At 40.0% G+C, this 14,150-nt stretch overlaps 1 long non-coding RNA gene across 9 annotated transcripts in view; it reads left to right on the forward strand.

The window, feature by feature from the left end:
- LOC120096947 (uncharacterized) overlaps positions 1-14,150 on the forward strand; it is a 91,520-nt gene that overhangs the window by 50,995 nt on the left and 26,375 nt on the right. The window lies entirely within an intron of this gene.

Genomic DNA, 14,150 nt, shown 5'->3' on the forward strand with positions numbered 1-14,150 from the left:
AAAGACAGAGAGTCTGTTGAACATCACCAAAAAGTCAGATGTTCATTTGTTCAGTATTTTTTTCCCTTTTATTTTAAAAACAGCATCGCCTGTACCCAGGGAAATTGATTTCTTCTATCCTAAATTTCCATTTAACCACCTTTCATCGTTATTAGTGTGGCAAAAGCTCTAAAAACTTTTCTCATAGGCAACTTGTTTTCTGCCCATACCAATAATCGCTCCCCCCCCCCATTGTACAGCCATCAGAACAAAGGCCACATGCTTTCCTTTCCATTACAGCGAGGAGTAGCTACATGTTTACTTGTGGACACTAGGGTGGGAGCAGGCATACGGTCTGTACTTTAAGGGGACCCCTTAAAGAAAGCGGTCTGCTCATCTCGCTCCCCCTTCCCCTCCCAGATGGCTGGACGGCAGAGATGAAGTGTGGAGATCTTGAGCCATGTTCTAAAGTCTCTCTAGGGCAGACTGTGTAGGAAGCGGGCAGGAACTTGGGTTTGTGACAGAATCATTTAGGAAAGTTTCTGTGTTGAAGCTCGGCTTCCTTTACGATTTATCATATACGGTTTAGTTCTAGCCGTGTGCAGCTCGTAGAACATCATACTCAAAGTAAGCGACCATCTCATGACAACCCGGAACACACAGTAAATATCTCACTTTCCCTAAGACAAGGTTAGCGAGGGTTTGGCTTCGTTGCAGTTACTATGTTATTATGTGTGACACTTTTTTTTTTTTTTTTGGCAGCTGATCTTTTTTTTTTTTTTTTTGGTTCTTTTTTTTTTCGGAGCTGGGGACCGAACCCAGGGCCTTGCGCTTCCCAGGCAAGCGCTCTACCACTGAGCTAAATCCCCAACCCCGGCAGCTGATCTTTTACCTAGATGTTCTGGGTGTTCTGACAGTAGACAGAGTACAGAGAGTTAGATGGTAGAAATGGAGAGGAGATGGCATATACGCACAGGTGGTCTTTGAAGACTTTCACAGCACAGTTCTGTGAACGTCTTCCTGGCCAATGTCTTCATAGGCACACTTAGCTAGAAGAGAGGCAAGGAGGTCTTTAATCCAGATACACTCTGCTGAGCAAACTCTGGGCTCGTTTTAAGGGAGCAGCAGGGGAGAAATGGTGTGCTAGACAGCTAGCAATTCCTACTAGCACCGAACCTTTCTCACTCTTCACCCCAAAAGGATCTAGAGCAATGCTTCCCAATCTTCCTTATGCTGAGACCCTTTAATACAGTTCTGAGTACTCATATGTGGATCTGTTTGCATGTGGGTGGACCCGCCTGGAGACAGACAGAGGAGGGGTGTCTCAGTTCCGATAGTCTTAGGTGACACCTGTGAAAGGGTCACTTGACCCTAAAGGATCGAGACCCACAGATTGAGAACTGTTGACCTCTTAAAGCATCACTTCCTCCACTGTTAGCAAATGTGGGTTTTACCTCAGCTCCTGAAGTAGACTTGCCATGTTAGTTAGTGGTACAGAAGTCTGGTTTCCTTGGTCTGTTTAAACTCTAAATCAATCATTTCCTACTGAAAAAGAAGCGGAGGCTAATAATTGATCAAGGAAAGCATTCTGGTGCCAAAGCAGTGGGCCAAGCTTACTAGAACAGTATGTTAATTAAACATGTTTTTATAATATGCATATAGAATACACAGATTGTTGACATCTCAGCTTGTCAGGACAATCTATGTCTGGGGAATCCATGTTATTGTGAAGATGAATATGTGAGGTGATGGGTAGCCATTGGGGTAGAGGGTAAAGGATTTCACCATTTGCTTACCAAGCATTTCTCCCCTTTTCTTTCCCCCTCACACTACCCCTTTGACATTCAGAAAAAGACCCCAGACCCTTGTGCTGCAGTGACACAGACTGGTTGGCTCGAAGATGGTCAGATGGTCGCACACCCTTTGCCATGATTGGGCCAGGGAAGCCACGCCCACTCTATTTGTTGTTCTTGCTACAGTGTCACTTCCAGAGTTTTCAGTTTGGATCCCGGGGTGTCTGATGAGCACAGAGCTGATGATTCTCATTTGCTGGGTTGACGGATCTCACTTCCCTGTCTTCTTACTCTTCCCTGTTCTTTCCACTGTGCATCTCAGAAGCTGGGACTGGAATTGTTGTCGTCTCTCAGCAGGAACAGATGAAGCCTCAGAAAGAATCTGGCTTTTGAAGGACAGTAAATCAGAGAAATCAGAACCAGAGTCCTGATGATATCATACCTAAAGCCCATGTCAACACTGGCCTTTCATCTTAATCAAACACTGAGTCCTTTCCATTGTTTGATTTGAGGGGGATCTAATTTTAGACGATACATAAGTGAATAGAGGAATGAACCAGTCACTACAGACAAGCTTTGAATTAGAGGAAAATCAGGGGATTAAGCCACATATAGGGTCTAGGGTTCAAAAATGGTCAAAATGCTGCTGCCTTCCTCTTCCTCCTCCTCTTCCTCTTCCTCCCCCTCCTCCTCTTCTTTGACAGGGTTTCTCTGTGTAACAGAGCCCTCTGCTTTTTTTTAAGATTTATTTATTAATTATATATAAGTCACTGTCTTCAAACACACCAGAAGAAGGCATCAGATCTCATTATAGATGGTTGTGAACCACCATGTGGTTGCTGGGATTTGAACTCAGGACCTCTGGAAGAGCAGTCGGTGCTCTTAACCGCTGAGCCATCTCTCCAGCCCAGCCCTCTGCTTTTTGAGACAAGAGTTTCTCTGTGTAACAGAGAGCCCTGGACTCCCTTTGTAGGCTAGGCTGGCCTCAAATTCACAGAGAGCTGCCTGCATCTGCCTCCTGAGTGTTGGGATTAAAGGCATGTTCAAAATGCTTCTTAAATCATGAGCTCCACATCAAGCAGGAGCCTTTCCTTAACACAACCGAATCCACAATACTATTCTCAAAGCTTGGTAGTTGGTGGTCTAACCATTCAAAATGTGGCTATGTTGCAGACTCCTCAGGGAGCCAGAGGTGGTGACTAGCTTCATTCTCATGTGGGGGATGTCTGTCTACTAACCTTCGTTACCTTCGTTAAAGGTGCCAAGAGAGCAAAGAACTAGCAAACGAAGGAGAGAGAGAGAGAGAGAGAGAGAGAGAGAGAGAGAGAGAGAGAGAGAGAGAGAGAGAGAGTCGATAAAGAAACCTTTAGCTACTATAGAGAAGTAAAATACATGAGGAGTATAGGCTTCATGGTCAGACCTGGTTTCCAATATTGGCTCTACCACTTTCAGGCATGATAAGCCTCATTTCTTCATCTATAAAAGAGGAAGGCAGTGAGACCTCCTTGGGGATGGTAGTGAGCATTCAATGTGGTACCTTATGTAAATGCTGTAGTACACGCTCAATGAGTCCGGCAAGCTGGTTAGCATTAAGACTTAGTGATGCCCCTGGAGGATTCTTGATGGATTTGTGAAAGCTAGGGTGAGTTGCCAGACTTTGTGACATTGGTAGTCAGGCTCTGTGTGCAGTGATCATGTGACTGTCCACCTTTGAGGTGTCTTGTCAAGCTTTAGACAAGGGGGAAGCCACCCTTAATGAGTTTCCAATATCCTTATGGCCCATGTCTTGCAATGGCTATTTTTTTTTTGAAGTCACACTTTGATTTTTCTGGAAAGAAGGTGGAATCTAGGACCAAAGTGTTGATGCCAAGCACATAGTAGGTGCCCAAAATGTAAATTGCACAAAGTTTGGAGGAAGCAAACTGATTATTTCCATTTGTATTGAATGGTGGCAGGAAAGAGATGGGAGAAAAATAATCCAGGTTCTGTGATTCTCTCTCTCTCTCTCTCTCTCTCTCTCTCTCTCTCTCTCTCTCTGTGTGTGTGTGTGTGTGTGTGTGTGTGTGTGATGTCAAGTGACTTATCTTATGTGCATGGATTATTTGTCTGCAAGTATGTCTATGTGTGCACATCGCCCTTGGGGACCAGAAGAGGGCATCAGATCCCTTGGGATGGGAGTCATAGATGCCTTGAACCCTCATTATGGGTTCTGGATATTAAACCTGGGTCCTCAGAAAAAGCAGCCATTGCTCTTAACCATCTCTCCAGCACCTATACCTTACTTTTCTTTTCTGTGTAATTTTTTCTTCAGATAAATTTCCTCACATGGTATATTCTAACTATAGTTCCCCTCCCTCTACTCCTCCAACTCCTCCCCACTTCCTTCCCATCTGGATCCATTCCATTCTGTCTCTAATTAGAAAGCAAAGAGGCTTCTATGGGATAATAATAAAATAAAATAAGATAAGATAAAACAAAAACCAACACATTGAACTTGGATTAAAAAAAAACAAAAGAAACCCAAGAGTAGGCACAAGAAATAGACCCACTCATTCACACACTCAGGAGTCCCATAAAAGTGTCAAGCTGGAATCCATAATACATATGTGAAGGGCCTGCAAATTAGTAAGAATAGAGAAGACAAAGTACAAAAATGAAAATAATTAGGTGGAATTTTTTATTTTTTAAAAGGAAGAGCCCTGATGTGACACTATGAGACCAGGGACCTCCAGAGAAGCTGTTGAGATCGTTGTCTGTTGGCGTCTCCTGCTAGGTATGCAGCCTACCTTAAGAGCAAAGTGCTTCCCCAGTGAGACTCAGAGGAATTTCAATTTTCATTTCCAAGTGGTTATCGATAGCTTTTGGGTTAGAGATGGGGGTGTGTGTCATAGACTTATTGCTCTAAGACCTAAGCTGGTACAAACCAGTGCGGGCTCTGTGCATGCCTTCTCAGTCTCTGTGAGTTCGTAAGTGTGCTGTTCGTGCTGATGTAGAGGGCCTTGTTTTCTTGGTGTCCCCCAACCTCTCTGGCTATTACCCTTTTTTTCTGCCTCCTCTTCCTTGCGGTTCCTTGAGGCCAGAGGTGAGGGAGTTGATGGAAATATCCCATTTATGACTGAGTGTCCAGAGGTTTCTCACTTTCTGTGTAATGCCCGGCTGTAGATCTCTATTTGTTGCCATCTACCTCAGGAGGAAGCTTCTCTGAAGATGGCTGAGCAAGGCACTGATCGAGGACTATGAGGTCTTTAGGAGTAATTTTATTGCTACATTAACTTTTTTTTTCAGTAGTATTTGGTTTTACCCTAGGTCCTCTGGCTATCTAGTCTCAGGCTCTTAGTCACACAAGCAGTATCAGGTATGGGTTCCGTCTTACGGATTGGGCATTCAGTCAAATCAGATACTGGGTGGTTACTCCCACAAACTTTGGGCCATCATTGCCCTAGCGTATCTTGCAGGCAGGGCAATGTTCCAGATCAAAGGGTTTGTGCTTCAGTTGGTATTTATGTTTCCCTGTTGGCACTGTGCAGGGTACCTTCCTGTACCAAAGACACTTGCACGTAGGAGTGAAGACTTTATATAGACACCAGCTTGACTTCTTTTTATATATGTGAATACACTGTTGCTCTCTTCAGACACACCAGAAGAGGGCATTGGATCCCATTACAGATGGTTGTGAGCCACGGTGTGGTTGCTGGGAATTGAACTCAGGACCTCTGGAAGAGCAGTCAGTGCTCTTAACCACTGAGACGTCTCTCCAGCCCCCCAGCTTGACTTCTTAATGGTCAGTGAATTGTGTAGGTGTTGTTAGATGTAACCCAATTCTGGTACTGGGAGCTTCATTTGTTGACCAGAGATGCCCAATTAGGGCTCCATCTCTCCTATTATTTGGTGACTGATTATGTCATCTATCTATCTATCTATCTATCTATCTATCTATCTATCTATCTATCTATCTATCTATCTATCTATCTATCTTTATCTTTTACTGTATTAGATTTCCATGCTACCCCTCAAATGGCCCTTAATTTGGGCTCTCTTCCTATAGTCCTTCCCTCTTCTTCCTCTTCACCCCCTACACATTGGTCCTTCTGTTCCAGTATTCCATCCATAAACAACTATTTATTTTATTTTATTTTCCTAGGACGATATATCTGTGCTTCTCCTAGTCCCTCACTCTATATGTAATCTCTGCGGCTCTGTGGGTTATAGCTTGGTTATCACTGATAATATCCACGTATGAGCAAACACTCACCCTATTTGTCTTCTTTCTGGGTCTGGCTTACCTCATTCAGGATGTTTTTTCAAGCTCCAACCTGAGAATGTCATGATTTCCTTTTATTTTAATGGCTGAGCAATACGTCATTGTGTAAATGTACCCCATTTTCTTTATCTATTCTTCTCTTGAGGGACATCTAGGTTGTTTCTAATTTCTGCCTATTATGAAAAGAGAAGCAATGAACCTGGTCTCTGTGGTAGGATGAAGCATCCTTTGAGCAAATAATCAATGGTAATATAGTTGGATCTTCAGTTAGATGGATTCCCAGGTTCCTGTGGAACCACTACACTGAATTCCGCAGTGGGCGTTTAAGTCTGCACTCCCTCTAGACTGGATAAATTCTCCCCTTACTGCACGTCCTTATCAGCATGAGATGTCACTTGCTTTACTGATCTTAGCCATCCTGACAGGTCTAAAATAAAATCTCAAGTAGTTTTTATGCATTTCCATGATGGCTAAAGGTACTGAACATTTTAAAAAGTGTTTCTCAACCGTTTGAGTTTTCATTTTTGAGAAGTCTCTGTTTATACCTGTACCATGTTTTTATTTGGGTTGCTTTCTTGATATCTAGTTTTTTCGAGTTATTCATATACTTGCATTTTGCCTCTCTATTGGATGTGTACTTGGTAAAAATCCTTTCCCATTCTGATGACTACCTCTTTGAATGACAGTGTCCTTTGCCACGCGAAAGCGTTTCAGTTTTATAAGGTCCCATTTGTTTATTAATTGTTGATCTTAGAGCCCGTGTAATAGTATTCTGTTCAGGAAGTCTTTCCTATGCTGAGTTCAAGGTTACTCCCTAGTTTTCCTTCTACCAGGTTCAGCGTATCTGGTCTTATGTTGAGGAGTTTGGTCCATTTGGAGTTTAGGTTTGTGTAGTGTGGATTTATTGGGTTTCTCTACATACAGCTGTGCATTTGACCAGCACCAGTTATTGAAGATGCTGTCTCTTTTCTTCCTCTCCAGTGTGTCTTTCTGGCTTCATTATATATATATAAAAAACAAGTGTTCAAAGATGTGTGGATTTATGTTTGGGTCTTCATTTAATTGCCATGTTTGTTTTGTGATAGCGCCATGCTGTTTTTATTACTATAGCTCTGTAGCATAACCTGAAATTGAGGACAATGATAACTCCAGCAGCTCTTTGCTCTTTTATTATTTATGACTGTTTTAGCTAACGTGTGTGTGTGTGTGTGTGTGTGTGTGTGTGTGTGTGTGTGTGTGTGTGTTTCCATATGAACCTGGAGATTATCTTTTCAAGACCTGGGAGAATTGTGTTGGGATTTTGATTGGGATTGCATTGAATCTGTAAACTGCTTTTGGTAGGATGGCCATTTTTATTATATTATTCTTATTCCTATTGATCTATGAATATGGGAGAGCTTTCCGTCTTCTGATAGCTTCAATTTATTTCTTTAGTGTCTTAAAGGATTTTTTTAATCATATGCATCTTTTACTCACTTGGTTAGAGTTACCACATGATATTGAATATTATTTGAGGCTATGGTGAAGAGTGATGTTTTCTGATATCTTTCTCAATCCATTTGTCATTTTTTAAGATAGAAGGGTTACTGATTTTTGAGAATTAATTTTGTATTCAGCTACTTTGCTGAAAGTGTTTATCACCTGTAAGAGTTTTGCATTGGAAATTTGAGGATTCCTTAAGTATATCACTGATAAATAAAGATATTTTTTGAATTTTTTATTGGATATTTTCTTTATTTACATTTCAAATGTTATTCCCCTCTGGCAACCCCCATCTCATTTCCCCCTCCCCCTGCTTCTATGAGGTTCTCCCCCACCTACCCACCAACTCCCTCCCTTCTCTCTGCCCTGGCATTGCCCTACACTGGAGCATCAAGCCTTCACAGGACCGAGGGACTTTTCTCCCACTGATGCCCAACAAGGCCATCCTCTGCTACATATCCAGCTGGAGTCATGGGTTCCTCGATGTGTACTTCTTTGATGGTGGTTTAGTCCCTGGGAGCTCTGTGGTGTCTGGTTGGTTGATATTGTTGTTTTTCCTATGGGCTTGCAAACCCCTTCAGCTCCTTCAGTCCTTTCTCTAACTCCTCCATTGGGGACCCTGTTCTCAGTCCAGTGGTTGTCTGTGAGCATCCACCTCTGTATTTGTCAGGCTTTGGTAGAGCCTCTCAGGTGACAGCTATATCAGACGCCTGTCAGCATGCACTTCTTGGCATCTGGAATAGTTTCTAGGTTTGGTCACTGTATATGGGCTGGATCCCTAGGTGAGGCAGTCTCTATATGGCCTTTCCTTCAGTCTCTGCTTTAAATTTTGTCTCTGTGTTTCATCCTGTGAGTATTGTGTTTCCCCTTCTAAGAAGGACTGAAACATCCACACTTTGGTCTTCCTTCTTTTTGAGCTTCATGTGGTCTGTAAATTGTATCTTGGGTATTCCAAGCTTTTGGGCTAATATCTACTTATCAGTGAGTGCATACCATGTGGGTTCTTTTGTGATTGGGTTACCTCACTCAGGATGATATTTTCTAGTTCCATTCATTTGCCTAAGAATTTCATGAAGTCATTGTTTTTAATAGCTGAGTAGTACTTCATTGTGTATATGTACTACATTTTCTGTATCTATTCTTCTGTTGAAGGACATCTGGATTCTTTCCAGCTTCTGGCTATTATAAATAAGGCTGCTTATGAACATAGTGGAGCATGTGTCCTTGTTATATGCCGGAGCATCTTTTGGGTATATACCCAGGAGTGGTATAGCGGGGTCCTCAGGTAGCACTCTGTCCAGTTTTTTGAGGAACTTCCAGACTGATTTCCAAAATGGTTGTACCAGCATGCAATACCACCAACAATGGAGGAGTGTTCCTCTTTCTTTACATCCTCACCAGCATCTGCTGTCACCTGTGTATTTGATCTTAGCCATTTGACTGGTATGAGGTGGAATCTCAGGGTTGTTTTGATTTGCATTTCCCTGATGACTAAGGATGTTGAACATTTCTTTAGGTGTTTAGTGGCCATTCGATATTCCTCAGTTGAGAATTCTTTTTTTAGCTTTGTACCCCATTTTTAATAGGGTTATTTGATTCACTGGAGCCTAACTTCTTGAGTTCTTTGTATATATTGTATATTAGCCCTCTATTGGATGTAGGATTGGTAAAGATGTTTTCCCAATCTGTTGGTTGCTGTTTTGTCCTAATGACAGTGTCTTTTGCCTTACAGAAGCTTTACCGTTTTATAAGGTCCCATTTATTGATTCTTGATCTTAGAGCATAAGCCACTGGTGTTATGTTCAAGAAATTTTCCCCTGTGTCCATGTGTTTGAGGCTCTTCCCCACTTTCTCTTCTATTAGTTTGAGTGTATCAGGTTTTATGTGGAGAACCTTGATCCACTTGGACTTGAGCTTTGTACAAGGTAATAAGAATGGATCGATTTGCATTCTTCTGACCTCCAGTTGAACCAGCACCATTTGTTGAAAATGCTATCTTTTTTCTACTGGATGATTTTAGCTTCTTTGTCAAAGATCAAGTGATCATAGGTGTGTGGGTTCATTTCTGGGTCTTCAATTCTATTCCATTGATCTACCTGTCTGTCTCTGTGCCAATACCATACAGTTTTGTTTTGTTTTGTTTTGTTTTTATCACTATTGCTCTGTAATACAGCTTGAGGTCAGGGATGGTGATTCCCCTAGAAGTTCTTTTATTGTTGAGAATAGTTTTTGTTATCCTGTTTTGTTTTTGTTGTTATTCCAAATGAATTTGCAAATTGCTCTTTCTAACTCTCTGAAGAATTGAGTTGGAATTTTGATGGGGATTGCATTCAACCTATAGATTGCTTTCGGCAAGATGGCCATTTTTACTATATTAATCCTGCTAATCCATGAGCATGGGAGATCTTTCCATCTTTTGATTTTGAGATCTTCTTCAATTTATTTCTTCAGAGACTTGAAGTACTTGTCATATAGATCTTTCACTTGCTTGGTTAGAGTCACACCAAGGTATTTTATATTATTCATGAAGGGTGTTGTTTCCCTAATTTTTTTCTCAGTCTGTTTATCCTTTGAGTAGAGGAAGGCTACTGATTTTTTTGAGTTAATTTTATATCCAGCCACTTTGCTGAAGTTGTTTATCATGTTTAGGAGTTCTCTTGTGGAATTTTGGGGTCACTTAAGTATACTATCATGTCATTTGCAAATAGTGATATTTTGACTTCTTCTTTTTCAATTTGTATCCCATTGACCTCCTTTTGTTGTCTAATTGCTCTGGCTAGGACATCCAGTACTATATTGAATAGGTAGGGAGAGAGTGGGCAGCCTTGTCTAATCCCTGATTTTAGTGGGATTGCTTCAAGTTTCTCTCTATTTAGTTTGATATTGGCTACTGGTTTGCTGTATATTGCTTTTACTATGTTTAGGTATGGGCCTTGAATTCCTGATCTTCCGAGACTCTTATTATGAAGGGGTGTTGAATTTGGTGAAATGCTTTCTCAGCATCTAATGAGATCCTCATTTTTTTCCTTTGAGTTTGTATATATAGAGGATCATATTGATAGATTTCCATATATTGAACTATCCCTGTATTCCTGGGATGAAGCCTACTTGATCTTGATGAATGATTGTTTCTTTGTGTTCTTGAATTTGGTTTGGGAGAATTTTCTTGAGTATTTTTGTGTCGATATTCATAAGAAAAACTGGTCTGAAGTTCTCTTTCTTTGTTGGGTCTTTGTATGGTTTAGGAATAAGTGTAATTGTGGCTTCATAGAATGAATTGGGTAGTGTTCCTTCTGTTTCTATTTTGCTGAATAGTTTGAAGAATATTGGCATTATGTCTTCTATGAATGTCTGATAAAATTCTGCACTAAACTCATCTGGTCCTGGGCTTTTTACAGTTGGGAGACTTTTAATAACTGCTTCTATTTCTTTATGGGTTATGGGACTGTTTAGATGGTTTATCCTGATCCTGATAACTTTGCTACCTGGTATCTGTCTAAAAAATTGCCCATTTCATCCATATTTTCCAGTAGTAGTCTTTTGTAGTAGGATCTGATGATTTTTTTGAATTTCCGCAGTTTCTGTTGTTATGTCTCCCTTTTCATTTCTGATTTTGTTAATTTGGGTACTATCTCCACGCTCTCTGGTTACATTTTCCTTTCTAAACTGCAGCCTTCAGTTATCTGACTGAGTAGTTATGGAGAAAGTAGATAGACAGCCTTGTCTTCATGTTGATTTTAGTGGAGTTTAATGTTTTGAATTTCTCTTCATTTAAGTTGATGTTGACTGTTCTTGATGTAAACTGCCTTCATTATGTTGAGGTATGGTCATTGTATTTCAATATTTCCAGGACTTTTATCCTGAAGGGATATTGGATTTGTCAAAGGCATTTTCTGCATCTAATAAGAAAAATCATGTGCTATTTTCTCTTTGAATTTGTTTATATTGTGGATTACACTTATCAATTTACATATGTGGAACCATTCCTGTATCTCTGGGATGAAGCCTACCTGATTATGGTGGATGATATATTTGATGTGTTCTTCAATTCCATTTATGAGTATTTTATTGTGAAAATTTGCATCTATGTTCATAAGGGGAATTTGTAATTCTCTTTCTATGTTGGGTCTTTGTGTGGTTTGGGTATCAGGATAACTGTGTCCTCAGAAAATGAATTAGGTAGTGTTTTTTCTGTTTCTGTTTTGTTGAATAATCTGAAGAGTATTGGCATTAACTCTGTTTTGAAAGTCTGGTAGAATTCTGTGCTAAAAGCAGCTGACCCTGGGATTTTTATGATTGGGAGACTTTAAACTATTACTTCTATTTCATTAAGGGTTATAGGTCTGTTTAAATTGCTTATGTGATCCTGATTTAACTCTGTTAAGTGGTATATATTGAGAAACTATCTATTTCTTTTACACTTTTCCATTTGGCGGAAGGTTTATAAGAGTGTTCTTTTGATTCTCTAGATTTCATCAGTGTCTGTTGTTATGCCCTCCCTTTTCTTTCTATTTTTACTAATTTTCATATTCTCTGTCTTTTTATTTGTATAAGGGCTTATTAATCTAACTGATTTTCTCATAGGACCAACTCTTTGTTTCATGATATTTTTGTATTGTTGTTTTTTGTTTCTAGTTTATTGTTTTCAGCCCCTAGTTTGATTATTTCCTGCCATCTACTCCTTTTGGATGTGATACTCTTTTTGGTTTCGAGTCTTTGGGTGTGCTGTTAAGGTACAGTATATTATATTTCCAGTTTTTTTCATGTAGGCACTTAGCGCTATGAACTTGCCTCTTAAAAACACCTTCATTGTGTCCCATAAGTTTGGGCATGTTGTGTATTAATTTTCTTTCCATTGTAGAAGTCTTCCATTTCTGTCTTGATATCTGTCTGTCTGTCTGTCTGTCTGTCTGTCTGTCTGTCTATCTATCTATCTATCTATCTATCTATCTATCTATGTCTTACTTGGCAGTGAGTTTCAGTTTCTAGGTGTTCATAAGATTTCTGTTGTTGTTGTTATCCAGTTTTAATGCATAATGGTCAGATAGGAGCCAGGGTATCATATCAATTTTCTTTTGTTTGTGTCCAAGTATGTTGATTTGGTTTATAATGCCAGTCAGCTCCAGCATTTCTTGCTTTAGTTTTTGTCTGGATGACCTATCTGTTGGTGAGATTGGCATATTGAGGTTTCCCACTCTCAGTGTGTGAAGGCCAGTAAGTGATGTTAGGTGCAACACCGTTTCATTTGTGAATTTGGAGACCCTTTTGTTTGGCACATAGATGTTAAAAATTAAAATGTCCTTTTGGTGGATTTTTCCTTTGGTGAATATTTAGTGTCCCTAGTCTCTAGTCAGTCTCTCTTCCTATTAGTTTTAGTTTGAAGCCTATTTTGTAAGATATTTAAATGGCTATATCAGATTCTTATGTCCATTTGCTTGGAATATATTTTCTATTTTTAGTTTAAGGTTTATTTATTTTATTTATTTATATGAGTACACTGTAGCTGTCTTCAGACACACCAGAAGAGGGCGTTGTATCCAATTACAGATGGTTGTGAGCCACCATTTGGTTGCTGAAAATTAAACTCAAAAACCTCTGGAGGAGCAGTCAGTGCTCTTAACCACTGAGCCATCTTTCCAGTCTTTATTTTATTATTTTATTTTATTTTTTTTGCCCCAAGGTAATGTGTATCCTTGATGTTAAGTCATGTTTCTTGGCTGCAGCAGAAGGATGGGTTCTGTTTTGCATCCATTCTGTTAGTCTGTGTCTTTTTGTTGGAGAATCGAGACCATTGGTGTTGAGAGTTATCAGTGAGCAGTGTTTGTTTATTCTTGTTGTTTTGTTGTTGTGATGGTGTGTGTGCACATGTGCACATGCACATGCATGTGTGTATATGCGGGCATGTGTGTGTGTTTGTGTGTGTGTGTGTGTGTGTGTGTGTTGTGTGTGTGTGTGCACTTTGATTTGCTGCTCTGGGATTATTCATTCCTTGTATTCTCTTGGTGTGGTTAATCTCTTTAAACTGGAGGGTTTTTTTAGCAGTGTCTTTTGTAGAACTGGATTTGTATTTGGGCTTTATGATGGAATATCATATTTTCTTCAGAGATTGAAAGTGTCCTGGGTATAGCAGTCTGACCTGGCAGCAGTGGTCTTTTGGAGTCTGTAGAAAATCTGCCTAGACCCTTCTGGATTTTAGAGTCTCCATTGAGAAGTCAGGTGTTATTCTAGTAGATCTGCCTTTATACGTTACTTGGTCCTTTTCTCTCACAGTTTTTGATAGTCTGTTGCTGCTGTTGTTGATGTTGTTGTTGTTTCGTTCATTTTGTTTTGTTGTTGCTCTCTATCTTTAGTGCTTTTGTGATTATTTGCTGAGAGGAATTTCTTTTCTGGCCCGATGCATTTGGTGTTCTATATGATTCTTAAGAGGCATCCCTTCTTTAGATCATGGAAATTGTCTTTTCTGATTTTGTTGAAAGTATTTTTTGTGCCTTTGGCCTGCATTTCTTCTCCTTCCTTTATTTTTATAAACTTGTAGACTTGGTCTTTTCAGTGTTCCAGATTTCCTGAATATCTTGCACTAGAATTTTTTTCTTTTTTTAGATTTAACATTTTCTTTGACAGAGGTATCCAATTCT

The sequence above is a fragment of the Rattus norvegicus genome, chromosome 15 (genome assembly GCF_036323735.1).
Source record: "Rattus norvegicus strain BN/NHsdMcwi chromosome 15, GRCr8, whole genome shotgun sequence".
Classification (NCBI taxonomy): Eukaryota; Metazoa; Chordata; class Mammalia; order Rodentia; family Muridae; genus Rattus; species Rattus norvegicus.